This window comes from Canis lupus, chromosome 36, assembly GCF_003254725.2.
Source record: "Canis lupus dingo isolate Sandy chromosome 36, ASM325472v2, whole genome shotgun sequence".
Classification (NCBI taxonomy): Eukaryota; Metazoa; Chordata; class Mammalia; order Carnivora; family Canidae; genus Canis; species Canis lupus.
Window position 1 is genome coordinate 4211492 of NC_064278.1, and position 16132 is coordinate 4227623.

Here is a 16132-nt window from a genome sequence, read left to right on the forward strand (position 1 = left end):
AAGGCTGTGAATGATGTGCTTCATAAATATGGATTAAATTGAATTAAGGTCATTCCCATAGCAGCAGTCAGCTCCCTGTCTTGCATACATGGCTGACATTGTTTTCCTGAGAGAGGAGAAGGGCTAGTGGCCCAGCTAGCACCACTGTGCTGGAGGCCTGGGCTGGGCCAGTGGCCACCAGGGAGGAAAGGAGGTAGATTTAGCACAGGCGATAGAGGGAGTCCTCCATGGCAGTTCTCCTCAAAGCATGCTGCTTGGGCCAGCAAAATCAGCACCGATGAGGAGCTTATCAGAAATGCAAATTCTGACACATACACCCCCAACCTGTTGAATCATAACTTCTGGAAGAGGAGCCCACGAAGAATCCAGTAATTTTTACGTCAGCTAAATTTTGAGAAGCACTGAGCTACAGGGCTGAGGGACTACAGGACTCACAGATGACATGAACTTATACACAGAATTTCTATACACATAAGTTCTATGTATAGAACCCCATGGAAACCCAAGAAGGAGGCAAAGAAGTGGAGATGGAGAGTCAGGAGTGAGAAATGCCCCTCGGCAGGGCGTATGGAAGAATTGCCATGGGAGCATCAAGCTGCCAGTTCAGGACGCACTGCTCATGAAGTGGGGGAGGGGACAGGAGGACTGGCGGCCATGGCAAGGCTAGGATGGATGCTGCGGCGTGCTGGGCCATCACAACCAGGGTCAGCCCGAGTGAACAGGTCACCACTGAACACACTGGGTGACGGAGTGATGGGCTAGCCCCCTGAGTGGCTATAGTCCTTTCTTTCTGGCAAGCCTGCTTTCCTTTGCTAAAATTTCCCATATTCTCTCCTGGGAATCTGGTGGAAAAATGCTGCTGGACAAATATTTTCTATATTAGAATGTCCTTCTTTTTCTCTTACCTTCTGTTTTTCAGTTTCACTTACCTTATGACAATAATTTTGTATTATGCTGTCACATGTTTGCTAAACTGAGGTCTTTGAGTCTCTAAGCTCTTTAGCCCTCATGTCTTCTTCATGCTTTTTCTTGAGCATTCCTTTTCTTGATAAACTCTAAATCCTGTTTCTACAGAACTTTGTGCCCATTCATTCTTTCTTTGCCCCTGTTATAACCAAATCCAGTCTCTCTGGTTCCTTCTCAGCTCTATGCTTCTACCCCATTTCATTTATTTCCTACTTAAATCTTCCAATGGCACAAAGATCATTTCCAAGTTGATAAAACTAAAAACCTCTTGTTGTTCAGGTAGGATAATGCTATTTACAAATATCAGTGGCTTCTGGGGTACCTGGGTGGCTCAGTCGCTTAGGTGTCTGACTCTTGATTTTGGCTCAGGTTGTGATCTCTGGGCTGTGGGATAGAGCACCATGTTGGGCTCTGGGCTTACCACAGAGTTTGCTTGAGATTCTCTGTCCCTCTGCCTCTCCCCCTCCTTGCTGGCTCTCTCTCTCTATTTCTCAAATAAGTAAATAAAATCTTAAAAAAAAAATCAGTGGCTTCTTGCTCAATCTAAAATAGTGATGTCTACCCTGCAGCCATTTGAGATCCAGGGACTTCCATCTCCTGCATTTTGGCCAGAAGGCAAAGGATTGGGTGAGATACTAGAAGATAAGTGTGTCATTTCCACCGACATATCATTGGCCAGAACTCAGTCAGATGACTTCACCTTACTGCAGGGAAGTTGGAACTGTGGTCTAGCAGTGGAAAAAGAATTGGCATTTGATGAACGCACTTTGCCACACCCTACTTTCTCAAGGTCAGTCTCTTTACAGCTGCTATCTTTCAGATTCTTCATGTGAGAGTTGTAATAATGAGAGCTAACAGAGTTAGTCTCTGTTTCGTGTACATCAGGTATGTCACAGACATTATCTCAGGCCTTACGGCAATCTTGCAAAGCAATTATTTTCATTCTACCCATTTTTACAGATGAGGAATCTAACAAACCAAAATAAAGTAACTTACCCCAGAACCCAGGCAGTCTGCTTCCAGACCCCAGTAGCTTATATTATACAGTCCCCCTGCAAAGAAAGAAAATGACCACTAGGGCCTGACAAAATTGGAGAAATGACTGTTCTGTAATCTACTGGTTGTATAACCTTGCATGAGTTTCTCAGCGTCTGTAAGCCTTGGCCTCATCATTTGTAAATTGCATTATTAATATTACTTACTTAATAGAATGATTATAATATTAAAATGTAACCTACTAGCAATGCTTGGGGATGTAAGGCTAAAACTATTTCTAACTTTAGGAAAAACAACTGAGTTTCCTCTGCTGCCGTTTCTTCTTATTTTCCTAAGAGAAAGTTTATACCTTTGGCTAGAGAAATGTCAGAGATCCCAATAGGAATCAAGCTATGTTCATACTCTGAAACCATTTAGAATGTACACATCATGAACAATTGTCTCCATCCCAACAAGACATAAAGTTTCCTAAACTAAATTGAATACAAATACGATTATTTGGCTGCTCTGGTCCCTAGAGATAAATACATTTTTATTGACAATACTGCTGGGTATTCGGAATTCGTTATGATGTTAGTGAACTTAACATCTACATTCAGAGCTGAACCTCATTAATTCTCATTTTATTAAATCATACACTAAATCAACAAAACTAACAATACTATCTTATTCCACTTCTTGAAAGTAACCATTATCCAATATTTCCTATTATTAAGATTTGTGTTATTTCATAAGAAATATTATGAGAAAATTGTTTATGTAAGACTGCTAGGAAAATTGTACTTCTGTATTATTTATTTTATCATATATATTTAAATATAAGAGCAACTCCTGTTGCTTATTTTAAAATTGAGAAAATACAAACAAGAACCAAACACACCTAAAATACACCCCTGACTATTTAAACACAGATACCATCAATTTATTTTCTTTTCTCTCAATTGTTTTTAATAAATATTTTAAACAGTTGGAATTATATAACTTTGCATTCTGCATTTTTCACTTAACTTTATGTCGTTAACATCTCCCCATATTACAACATTTTCTTTGAAACATGTGTATGAATGTCAAGTGGCTGTACCATCCACTCTCTAGTCTATGTTGATTTTTATGTTGAAGTATTTTCTATGATAAACAGCACTCAAATGGATATTTTTATAACTAAAGATTTTCCCCACTTACTTAGGATGATTCATAGAAATGGTCAAGGGAATAAACTTTTTAAAGAACTTTTGTTTTCCAAAAATCTGCACCTATTCATAGTACTGCCAGTAGGAAGTTGTGTGGTTTTCTTTTTTCTTCTCGGTTATTGTTATTATTTTTATTTATTTTGTACTTATTGACGTATAGTGACACACAGTGTACATTAGTTCCAAGTGTAGTACAACATCATGTTTCAACAAGTCTATAGGTTATGCTGTGCTCACAGCACATGAGAATTGTGTGAGAACTATCTGTGAGAATTGTGCAGTGTTCATCTGACTTTTATTCACTTCTTTAGTAGAAGGGAGCAAAAGTCAAAGTTCTTACATTCACTATCTTGCTAAAGCTTCAAATTAGGTCTTGTAGGTGAATTTAGCAGGTATTAATTTCCTCCATAAAACAAGGTAATTGTTCTGAAAGGTTAAAGGAGGTAAATAAGTTACATCATATAGTGGCAAAGCTAGGGCTGGGGCCAAGATCCTCTAAGTCCCATTTCCAGACTTCTTGCCCACTCTACTGGGTATACTCTGAGTCATAGTAACTGAGAACAGTCCATTAAATGGGAAGGGGTATTGAAGAAAAGGAAGAGGTTAGCTAGAGGAAGAAATAGGAGAAGAAAAGAAGATGAAGGAAGAAAGGGAGGGAAGGAAGGAGGGGGGAGGAAGAGAAGAAATAAATCTGTAATGTTCATTAATATTGGTGCTAAATTGCTTCCTTTCCTCCCATCTCTCCAAGGGCATCTGTGATAGGCATAACACAACTGGTAAATAAAAAAGCTGGGATTAAACCTTAAGTTTCTCTGATGAAAAAGGTCATGGCTCTTTCTCTATTTGAAAGAAGAAAGTACTCTACTTTGATATTCTAAAGGTAGTTTCTGGGAAGCCATTGGGATGGAAAGCTTTATTTTAGACATGAAAATTATGAGACTCACCCCCTCCACACACACACACAGTTGTCTCGTCTTTGCTACAATTCCAGGAATCAGACCTTTACCTTTCTACCCAAATAGATTTTCATTATCACTTATTCTCACACTTAGTCATAACCACTATCCAACTTTATAAACTTACATCTACTTGGTTATGGATGGACCTTTTCTGTAGATTGTCTTTTGGACAAAACAAAAATGAAAACATGCTGTATGGTCCCACCAGAGAACAACTCTTATTGAGTGGGTCATTTTGATGGCTAGGAGGCAAAAAGTGTGTGTGTGTGTGTGTGTGTGTGTGTGTGTGTGTGTGTGGTGTGGCTTGGGGAAGTATAGTCTGGTATGATCAGAATTGGCTGTTTAACCTCTAGCAGGATTCTTTAGAGGTAGCAGGTAAAGTAAAGTCTGTTTTACACACACAGAAGGTTTTCTCAGAAACTTGCCTTCTTCCAGCCACATTTTTATCTTTGAAAGAGAACATGCCAGGTTCAATCTCGACTCCCTTGAATTCCTTCAATCTTCTTCTAGCTAAGAAGAGAGGATAAAATGCATCAGTATCTGAAAATTTAGCCTTGTCTTCATAAAGATGATAATCATTATTAATAGTATTATCTACAAAGGAAAGGAGAACTCTGGGTGTATAAAATTTAAACCTCAAAGTTTCTAATAAACATTCTTTTGTCCTTCATTTCCTTGCTTACTAGATTTTAAAAGGGGTTGCTAGCTGCTGCTGAAAAATATTACTTGCTTAACACAATGTAAATTTATTTCTCACTCTCATAGATAAAAAGTAAATGTTCCTGGTGGCTTTCCCCCCAACTAGTGATTCAGGGACCCAGGCTCCTTCCATCTGGTTGTTCTGTCACCTTCAAGGAGAGGCTTAGGAAGTTTCCCTGGGTGTCAATACTCATTCAGCAGACAGAAGAAGTCAATCTATTAGAGCACCAGTGGGAGATTTCTATAGGCTAGGATGGAAGTGGTACTCATCAAATTTGTTCACATTCTAGTTGCTGGAATTCAGGCATATGGCTTCATCCAACTGGAAAGGAGGCTGAGAAGTTGAATTGAGTTGTGTGCCTGGAAAGAAGGGAGATAGCTCTGGTGAATAGCTTAATCAGTTTTTATCAAACTGACTAGAAATAGGACCAGATTAATGCAACATGGACAACATGGCAAAGTTAAGTCCTTTAAGACACTGAGTAGGGGCGCCTGGGTGGCTCAGTTGGTTGTCTGCCTTCACCTTAGGTCCTCAGGTCATGATCCCTGGGTCCTGAGATGGAGCCCCATGTGGGACTTCTTGCTCAGTGGGGAGCCTGCTTCTTCCTCTCCCTCTGCCTGCCACTCCCTCTGCTTGTGCACTCATTTTCTCTGTCAAATAAATAAAATCTTAAAAAAAAAAAAGACACTGGGTATATTTGAAAGTGAGTTCATTCTGGTAGTCATTACTCAAAGTCCATAACATATTTTTGTAATTCTTCAGAAGGACTCCTTCCCGATTTATTTCCTCTTTGATAAAACCAGGAAAAATGATAATTTTGCTTAGGACATAAATCACAGAAGTGCCACTTAAGGTCAATGTTGATTGGTGGTCTTCAGCCATATTTTACTTCTCATTAAAGCAGGCAGACTGAAAATTGTGTCTAGAGGTGATATTTAGTAAGTCTGAGTTAGGAATAAGTCCTCAAGAATGAAAATGTTTCTGTCTGTACATATTATCTTTGTGTCTCCAGAAACATTCAGAAATTCCTGTTGATTACAGCAGTATCTATAGTTCAAAGAAGAATTCAAACCACAAGCTATTCTAACATCTGTTTTGGTTATATGGTCAATCTGAAGAGTTGTAATTTATATTCACTGGCACCACATAATGAAGTTATTTTCAAACTACTGTATTTTGTAAAAAGAAAACAACAACAAAAATGACCTCTTTGTACTTAGATGTTGAGCCGAGTCCTAACTCTCCATACCAACAGAAGGAAAAAAGTCATGAGTTATGAATAATAACTTAAGACTCACCTTAGACCACAATCTTACCCTCTTTGCTACCCAGCCTTTATGGCTAACTTTCATTGCAGTTCATTACCAACCTTAGGCCCATCAGAGAAACCCGTAACAGGGCACTGAAAAGACAATAAGAGGGTAGAAGACTAGCAGAGGCCTTGGATAAAAGGATAATTATATCCTATAGTTGAAAATGAATGTGGAACAGGAATTATTGTTAAATGGAAACAGAACGCATCATATAATCAGACCACCCAATAGTCCTAGTAAATCTTTTGTGAATGAGGGGACCTACTCTGTAACCTCAGTTAGGTGTTTCCTTGGACAGATAGTCTTCATCGCTGGGAGGAAGCTCACCAGCAGTCCTTCTGATCCTGTGCCTAATGCTGCCCACACTGGTTAGGCGCCACCAACTGCCTTTTCCTTACTGGATTCCAACCAGCTTCATTTGTACTAAATTCTACAAGTACAGCAACAATAAGCAAGCTCAAAAGCAAGGCCAGGAAATTGCTACGTGATGTGAAAACTAGTAGTTGCCATTTGTTGGACACTTGGAAGTTACCTGGCTTTGTGCAATGTCCTCTGCCATATTGGATCCCATTTTATCCTTACCAAAACCCCCCAAAGGGTTCTGCATTTTTCTATCTTGGTGACAATGATCTGAAGCACATGGAAATTATGTACGTAACACTAAGCAAGTCACTAATCAGCGATAGGGTTGGGGTGCAAAGCCAGGTTTATCTAACCTCGGAGGGCAGGCCCTGAAACACTACATCCGTTGCCTTCCCCTCTGACTTGGACCTTCTTTAGACTCTGTGCTCCTCACTGCTTAGCTCAGATTTCCAAGGGGCACCAAGCCCTTAGCTCAGATTTCCAAGGTGCCAAGGGGCACCTCTTCTGGTGCCCTTGTATGGGCAACTTCCCGGGGTCTCTGACATCTGCTACTGCTCATCTACTCCACTGCTGGCCCGGCCGCCCGCACTGTTAGGCTGCTACCCCCCTCCCTCTGGCCTCCGCCTCACCCATCCCCGAGGCGGGCTGCACCCCGATAGACCACTGCACACGCAACCACCAGACAGTTTTATCACCACATGGTTATTAGATTCGACACCCTTGACTACAGCACCTATAATTTCAGAGACGTTAAAATGTGAATAAAACTAAGACAAAAACAAATCATTGGAATTGATGAAATATCATAGTGAGATTTCCAGTCTACAACGATATGCTTATTTCACGAGAATTTCTTCTGAAGGAGAAGTTGGAAACTCTTGGTGTGATTTCTTTAAAGATTTAAGCTAACATAGCACATTTTACAATAAAGACTTATGTTGGGGACTGTGGAATGAGAAGACACATCTAAAACTCACTGTTCTTTTTTTTCTCCCCTCATGTTACTTATATTCCACATCCATGGTAAGCATATGGCCTGCTAATGCCCCCAACTGAGCTGTCTGTAGCAACTCAGGATGCTGGCTGGTGTTCACTGTAAACAAAATCACCAGGAAACACCTACCTGAGCAAAATCATCACTTACTTTGATTTGGTGATTATCTTTTTCTTTACTGATTAAGTACATCAAACTTGGAGTCAGGTTGCCTTATTTACAGGTCAGTGACACAAGTTAGCTCAAGTTAACTCATGAACATGACCCCTAGCATCTCTGGGCACCCACAAGGAAATTACTGAAAAAATAAAATAAAAACATTAAAGTTGAAAGCTGACCCTTGGTGCTTATACCACTTATAAGGTGGAGGTGTTTATTTTTATTCAGTTTGTCTGTGTTGGTGGGAGCCCGGGCACAATGAAAGAGTTTGCAGCGTTTATGCCCAAGAGGCTGGGATTGGAGGAAGAGGGAGAGGACCTAAAGGACGTCTGAGCTGGAACGGACAGATGCTGCGTGCCCAGAACCGGTGCTGTGTCCTCCCCCGGCCTAGGTCCTCAGTGGCTGCCCTCTGTAGTCCTCACAGGCTAGCAGAAAAAGGTGCAAAATCCTGAACACAGAGTTCTTTCTCCTCACCTGCTTTGCATTTTCACACAAGCAAATTAAGAGCCCAGCTGTGGCATTCATTGTTGGAAGAAGTCCTAGGGGCAGGACATGGCTTTGGGGTCACTTTAGTTGAGTTTGTTAGCTATCACTTAGCTATTCAAGTTAGGGGGGACAAACCCCTCAAAACACACCTCCTCTCTTTAGTTTATTACTGATTAAGCCACCAGCAATTTTCTCTCTTCTCCCCCTTATCCAGCTCTGGGAATGTTGTATTCCGAAACAATAGCTCCATGTTGTCGTGTGTCTGGACGTGGGAGCCCTCCCAAGGGGCCCAGGCCGGGGTGGGGGGTGTCCATGCAGAGTTGTGACACTTCTGAGGAGCTGGTGCCATGCAGGCCCTGCACTGGGGAAGAGCCCTCATCTGTCAAGCACCTCATGGCACCTGTGATGGACCGATGGTGACCGGGGCGGGAGGCCTGGGCAGCGGAGGTGGGCTCCCCTCTGGGCCAGGAAGACCTTATACCTGCTTTTGGGGCTCAGATGGAAAAATCCATTCATTTAACCATTTGCTCATTCAACTATTACAGAACGTCTGCCTTAGAAGGAAACTGAATATTCTCCGATCTCGGCAGGTTTTGTTTTACTAAACCTGTTTTTGCTTGACTTTTAGGCTACGACTGTTTATGCACAGTAAATGGGTAAGAACAATAAAGTGACATTTATATAAATGTGAAACTATCATAGACAAGCAGTAAAGCTTCCGAGTAAGAAATAAAAACAGCACTGGACTGATCCGCTGTCCTGTCTGGGAAAAAGACCTGAAACATGTGTCATGGCCAGGGCTCGGCCCATTAAAAGCAGCCTCCACTGGGCAGACAGAGGATTTCCAATGGGGACCCCTTCTTTAAAAATTCCTTCTCTCCAACAGCTGCTGAGGGTGTGTGTGTGTGTGTGTGTGTGTGTGTGTGTGAGAGAGAGAGAGAGAGAGAGAGAGAGAGAGAAGAGAGAGAGAGAGAGACTTTAGCAGGAATACATTAGCCCATTTGTCATTTTATCATCATGTTGCATAATAAGTGATAATCATAAACCTATCAAATATCTGATTTAGAAGGAACCTAATAGATCAAATAATAGTTCCTTCTCTTAATTTATAGTTGAGGAGAATGAGATTTAGAGAGTCTACCCATTAGTGGCAGAGCCAGTGCCAAAGCCCAGGCTTGTTAATCTTGGACATGCAAATTAATACAGGTTTGATTCATGTCTCCAGGAGGCTTACAATGCATTTGGAAGCCAGGACCTGTTCAATGGGAACCAAAAATGGCAACCTAGGGGTTCAGACTTTCCATAGTTTAATACTCTTGATGGCAAGAGAGGGGGAACTCAGCTGAGCACACGATGGTCAGGTTGCAATAGTTTCCCAGATACGTTAATGAGAGAACTAGTGGCAGGTATCACCTCATTGCCAAGATGCTTCTGGTGCTTTTCCACACACACAGTCTTTGTACCCAAGAGGAGAACACACTGAAGAACACGTTTGACTCTCGATTGTTATGTTAGGCACGAAATAGCCACCGATTCAAAACTCAGCTCCAGCTGCTACCAATTCCAGCACAGAGGATCTTTCTGGAGAGTTATTAGAACATACTGTAGCCACCAGGAGTCACTAAACGCTCTTACCTTTGGGGACCCCTATTTCTGGTGACATTGATTTTATTGTAGCAAATGCTGAGGAAAATACGGGCTGTGGTCATGAAGTACGGCGACATAGGCTCACTGCGCCCTGAAGGCCCAGGGGCGGTGTAGGCCGCTCCTCTACCCTCCCTCAGCCCACGCCGAGTTAGCAGCAAACGCATGAGCACGACGAAGCGGATTTACTATTCCATTTAGTACGTGGAAGAGGACAAATGACACGACAGCCAAATTTATATTTCCTCGGAATCAAGTCAGTCTCGCGAAAGGCTCTTTTCCAGAGGCTCACCGCGAAGAGCCCAGCAGGGCGAGGAGAAAGGCCGAGCCCCGACCCCAGGACGCCTCCCCGTCCCCATCTTCCGCTCTTGACAATGAGCGAGCTCCGTGTAACGGGCGGGGACACGGCTCTGTCTGGTCCTCACAGATGGACACATCTATCAGCGTGTCAGGTAGGCGTCAGTTAGAGCTGACTTACGTTTTCCTCAGCTTTGGCAAAGTCATAATGATTATGTAAATTTATCTGAGGGCTGCTAACTTGTAATGAAGGAAGAAAATATGTCCTGCTCGTGTACCAGTTTGCAGGATGTATAATGACTTTCTCTTTTCTCTCGACAGCATGGCCCTGGCAGTCCCTCCACTTCTAGAATGCTTATGCTCCACGAGCTCATCCAATTAGAGCACCAGGCCTGGTGCTGTGAAGTCACCGCTATCAGAATCGGTACCTGGAGGAGAATAGGTGAGACGGGCTGATTTCTATCATCAGATCCAAGTGACTGCTCCAGACAGGGAGCTGCCAAAGTACAGCAGCACGCTCCGGGCCCAGCAGATACCCAGATGGGCTAGAGAGTGTCAGGAGGCTGGGCCTGAGGAAATTTAAAGAAATTTAAATGAAAGAAAACTAAATCTAGTGGAATATTTCCTTTCTGTCTTCCTCCTTTTTTGTCCTCCATGGAAACCTGGTGTGAGAGATCACACTGCGTCTTGCCCAGATGGACTTAGGTAGTCTTACGGGGGAGGCTGAAAGAATTGCTAGCGAATATGCATGAGGATAAGTATAAGTTTTGGAGATAAGTATGAGTAAATGTTGAGGCTGAGGAATTTTGTAAGTGACAGAAACAAGTGCTTTGAAGGAAAAATTAATCACTAAGATTTGCCTTGTTTGTCAGCTAAGGAAGCAGATTTCAGAGCTTTTAGGAAAACATTGTTTTAGCTCATGTCAGTGACTACAGCCCTTTTCCTGACTGGCTCTTTTCCTCATCAACACACCAGAAGAGATCAGGCTGGGCTTTTGGGGAAGGGCCAGGTGAGGTTTCCTAAGGTTTGGCCAGGGCCCCTCCTCCTCCCTTCTTCCTTCTTCCTCAGCCGGTCAGGGGCTGTGCCTCTGCTTCCATCTTGGGTTGACACCAAGTTCTGAGGAAATCTCCTTATTTTCCAATCTTTTCTCCAGGAGCAGACCGTGTGAGGAGGCGATTTTACTATGTCACCAAATTCAAATATAGACAGGACATCCTAACTGAGAAGGTTTGGTTGACAGAGTGACTGGATTGCATGGGAATTGTCAGAAGGCCTGTGACTCTGCTCTCAGAATTACACAGTAATTCTGGAGTAAGTTTGGACCTTAGCAAACTTCAGACAAAGACCTAGAGAAGTGATTTGTCCAGTTGCACAGAGCCACAGGTGGCTAAGCCATGCTTCACCAGAAACAGACATGTTCACAAAGATTATGCCCTTTCCACTGCTGGGGTACAGGGCAAAGTCAAGCCATGGCCCTCACAGGTGGGATAGAGAACATCTGTGGATGGCCATTCAGAAAGAGAAGGACAATGTTAGCAAACACTGTTAAATCAGGCACCCTTCCGGACTGTTGTTCATCCAATGTTACTCCAAATAACCAGTATTATGTAACAGTGCATTTGGAGATGAAATGGGTAATGTTGTTATTAAGATTGCTTACAATTTGCGGTTGTGAGATACAAGGACCTGCTTGCATAGCCCACGCCCATGCAATGTACCATCCTTGCCGCTGTGGCTGCCACTTGATAGGAACAAGTGTCCAGCATGAGCAAGGTACTCTGCTGACCACCCAGCTCATGGTCATGGATTCTAGTTCTTTAATTCTGTAACATGATACATCCGGTCCACAGGCAGTACCAGTATCACAATGAACGTCTGTGAATGGTGGGAAATGAAACCACCGTGCTGTTGTGTATACTTTCATTTCGAAGTTTTATCCTCACTAAGAACACTTTACTTATTGGTAGGATGCAAATGTTTGTCTTGTTTTAAGCAGCATTGCATTCAGAGATGAAGGAGGTAAAACTCATTCCTTTGCTGATGTTCCCACTCCTTAGATGAGCCAACGAAACTTGATGAGGATAAAATACCCAATTAAATGGTACTTTGACCTTTGAGTGACTCTGACCAAGACGTAAATGTTCTAACATATCTAAATTTTAGGATGGCATGTGAATAATATCATTTTTAAAAAAAGATTTTATTTATTCGTGAGAGACACAGAGAGAAGCAGAGACACAGGCACAGGGAGAAGCAGGCTTGCTCTGGGAGCCTGATGCAGGACTCAATCCTGGGATTCCAGGATCACGAGCTGAGCCAAAGGCAGACACTCAACGACTGAGCCACCCAGGCATCTCCTCCCTTTTTTATTTTTTATAAGATAATATCACTTTTGATGCCCACATTTTCAAATTCCTTCTCAATCACTTTCCTGTTTCTAGGATATTATGTATAATTCAAGGAGCCTTTTGTTTTACTTATTTATTTTATTTTATTTGTTTTACTTATTTTAAAAGTGTCTGACCCACCAAGCTCTTTCATCGGAGCCCACTGTGGGTCTCTCCCTGTACCTTCTAAATTAATCCCATGTTGATCAATTTTGGAATTCATAAAAACCCAGAAGGTTATGGCTGTGCTCTGTGGCACGGTGAGATAAGCTTCTGTAAAGGGCCAAATAGTAATTATTTTAGGCTTTGCAGATCGTATGATTTGTTGCAACATCTCAACTCTGCCATTGTAGTGTGTAAGCAACCAGAGGTAATGTATATGTAAATGAATAAATGTGGCTGTGTTGCAATAAAACTTTATTTATAAAGACAGAATTGAATTTGGCCCATGGATTGTAGTTTGCAGATCTCTGCTCTATGGCATCTCTATGGAAGCATTCACTCATCCAACAAATTTTTATTGAGTACCTATAATGTAATAGGCAAAATGCTAGGCTTGCAGGGACAACGGTAAACAGACATTGCTCTTATCTTTATAGAGCTCACGTGTTATCCGGGCAATAGACAGACAATGAGTGAGGATGATAAACTAAGGATGATAAATGTTAAGACACAGAGAGTCTAGGGCACTATTGGTATATGTCCCCTTATCCAGGCTCTAAACAGAAATCAGAATGGATCAAAAATTAGATCCAAAGCTGGGCTGGGGAAATTTAACATAACCTATCCATGTTGCCTCAACACGGATCATTTTTCCCCCATTTCCCCCCCATCTTCCCCCATCATTTTTCCCCCTCCATGGATGCAGATGTTTTGAAAGAAGTGACTTACTTGCACACCTGAAGAATGAGTTGGAGGTAGTCTGATGAAAGACTATGGGGGAGGACAAGAGAGCATTCCAGGCGGGGAGAGTAAGAGTTGGCATAAAATGGTTTCTCGAGTCCCTAAGTCTTGAGTTCCTGAGTTCCATGAACAAGCCAGGCTTTGCAGCAATGGAAGGTCAGCCAAGAGGCCTAATTTACATGAGGTGGGGGTGGGGTGGGGGAATGATGTGACAAGAATCAGAAGGAAGAGAGGATAGAGATGCACAGAAATTACAGTAATCAAGGAGTTGCAGAGAAGATTAAATATCAAGCAGTCACATCACTTTATGAAAGCTACTTGCTGGCAGGCTCATTTGGTTTATTCCTGACCTAATTTACTCAAATTTGAGCCTGAAGGCCGATCCTAATTTGCATGTCCAAGAGTCATGTTTGTCTTGAAATCTAAACCTGATCACATTGTAAATGCGAATCTGGAAAGACAGCAAATGTAAATGCCTGTTCTGAATGTGATCATTTAATTGCATTTGGAAAAGAAAATAATGTAAAAGATGAAAATAGGGAGAATCATTAGCAACCAGCACTAATTAATGTTGGCAGAATAGATTACATATTGCATGTCAAAAGTAAACTCTAAGTGACATTCTTCCGTAAGCACTTTTGGAATCCCACATTGCAGCACTGCACCGGGTCGGGTGTACCAGCAGATGCGGCCGACTGCTTCCCGGAGCCCCAGTTTGAGTAGGTCACGTTGGACAACATCACCACCTGAAGTACTAAGCTTGACAAGGAACTGGCTGAGGAGCACCTCAGCTGTGGGAATTCCCACTTCCCAGCCCCCATCAGACATGTGATGTGTACCTAGGATTTTTATAAAGGTGACAAGAAGTTATAAACTGAGAGAGGGACAGAAAATTGTCAGCAACTCTTTGTTATTCAAAGCCATAATTTATATTAAAAACTCTGCTTTAGAAAGTTAAATAGTTGGGGATTAAAAAAAAAAGAACTGAAACAGCCTTTTTAACTTATTAGAGCGTAGGACTGTAAGGACATAATAAGCAGCAGAGAAACATCCATAATGAATTTATATTGAGAGTGGGTTTAATCCTCCAAGAACAAATCAAATACTAAAATACAATTAGCCATGTTAGCAAAATCTTATCTCTGTTTATGCCTTTAATTTAAATTGGTGACTCTGGGAAAAGAGGAAATGCTGATTATATGTTTCTGCCATTTTGTTTTGCCAAATGTACCTCAGAAAGGATCTGGTACCCAGGGAAGAATGGGGACCCAGAAACAGGGACAATTATTTAATTATTTGGGAGAGGGAGAAATCTAAAGGGATGGGTGGTCTCAGAAATTTTTTTTTTTTAATCTCTCAACCATGAAGGGTCCCCAAATTAGGTTTAGGGACAAACTGAAGGTGATTGCCAAGTAGTAGCTCTTGCTACTACTTGGTGAGGGAGGGGCCAGGGGAAAACATGCTCAGAGGCAGACCTTGCTCATTCCCGAAGAAAGAACCTAAGCAAGATTGCTACTGTTCCTTAAAGGGCCTTCTAGAAATCTTGTGGTGTTGTTGTGTTTGTGTATGTTCATCAAACTATCTCATTTTAAATTAGGTTTCTTTTCTTTTCCCTTGGATCAAACTTAGGGTATGATATAGAATTTTTTAAAAATTATGTATGGAGACAGGTTATACTATCTGTAAATGTTACTTCAGATTAGTAGAAGTGGTGTCAGTATGTATGTGTCATAAAATAGGAGGCATGTTGTGTCTGATAGGGTGGAGACTCTGTCATAGGCCCCTGGCTGCTTCGCGGGGAGGGTCATCGATAGGTTTCAGCCAGAGCCTGTAAATGGCAGCCTGTTGGAGCTGACGTTTTCTTTGGCCTGCACGGGTATTTTTTTTTAATGTGAATTATTTTGCCAACATTGAACATTTCTGGAGGTTTCGCATGAAAGTCCAGATTTTTGGCATCTTGAGATAACATAACATAAAAAATATAAAATAATCTATGCATGGCAGCCCTGGCAAGGCCCAGCCCAGAGCCAGGCTCCATTTGCTGAAGGTGAGGCAAGGCTGATCCATTCAGACCACGCAGACCTCATCGATGTTACCTGCTTGGCTTCTGGGACATCAGGGTTTGCATTGGCTCAAGTAACACCGTAGTAGAGGTGTTGGCAGACAGCAGGGAAGAGGGAGAAACAAGGAGAAGCAGACAGCCCGGGTGGAAGTAGTGTGTAAGAGGAATGGAATGGGAGGAAAAAAGGAGAAAGGAAGCCAAGATGGAGGCTGTGTGAATAATGGATGGTGACAGAGTGCATGGCCTCCCTGCTTCAACCCCCCCCTTAATTGGGAGCAGTACACACACGGTGGAGGAGGCACAATAGCATCAGGCTTTTCCAATTCCTTCTGGCTTCACTAGTTGGCACAGGTGAAATTAAGTGCTAAATGAACACTGAGAGCGGCCTAGAAGGGAAAAAGGGATCACAGAAGGGTGGCATGCTGCCTGAGACACGTGGGGCCGGGAAGAAGGTGGATGAGTATTGGTTGTATACAGCTAGCACCGTCCTAATGGACATGGGGAGCTACAATGTCCGAACCCCCCTTCCTGATCCACAAGTAGCTTCAGGAGACTTGAGGCTGCCTGCTGCTTCTCCGCCAGCGCCCGTCCCTGAACCATCACCCAGTCACGGAAGCAACCTGAGATTTTCCTCAAAGGGTAGATCTCCTAGCAATCCTCGAGGTTATGCTGTCCCAGTCCAGCGCTAGCTGCTGTGGCCACTCAAGGATTAC

The 16132-nt window shown here is 42.5% G+C and overlaps 1 protein-coding gene and 1 non-coding gene across 11 annotated transcripts in view; one reads left to right on the forward strand and one right to left on the reverse strand.

The window, feature by feature from the left end:
• The window catches only part of LOC112674720 (uncharacterized), a 34755-nt gene that overhangs the window by 18229 nt on the left and 394 nt on the right, over positions 1-16132 (forward strand). The window contains exons 2-3 of the transcript XR_004803407.2: positions 1536-1756; positions 10389-10509. This is a non-coding gene — a transcript (uncharacterized LOC112674720). The remainder of the gene's footprint in view (positions 1-1535; positions 1757-10388; positions 10510-16132) is intronic.
• The window catches only part of CCDC148 (coiled-coil domain containing 148), a 281502-nt gene continuing 269904 nt past the window's right edge, over positions 4535-16132 (reverse strand). For 6 of the 10 annotated variants that reach the window (XM_049106222.1, XM_049106221.1, XM_049106219.1 and 3 more), the window contains 2 exons: positions 4960-5170; positions 4536-4621 (listed from right to left, as the gene is read on the reverse strand). The gene's annotated coding sequence lies outside the window, so the exon portion shown is untranslated. Of the gene's footprint in view, positions 4622-4959; positions 5171-16132 lie in introns of all 10 variants that reach the window. The other 4 variants (XM_049106215.1, XM_049106213.1, XM_049106210.1 and 1 more) reach the window with 2 other exon arrangements.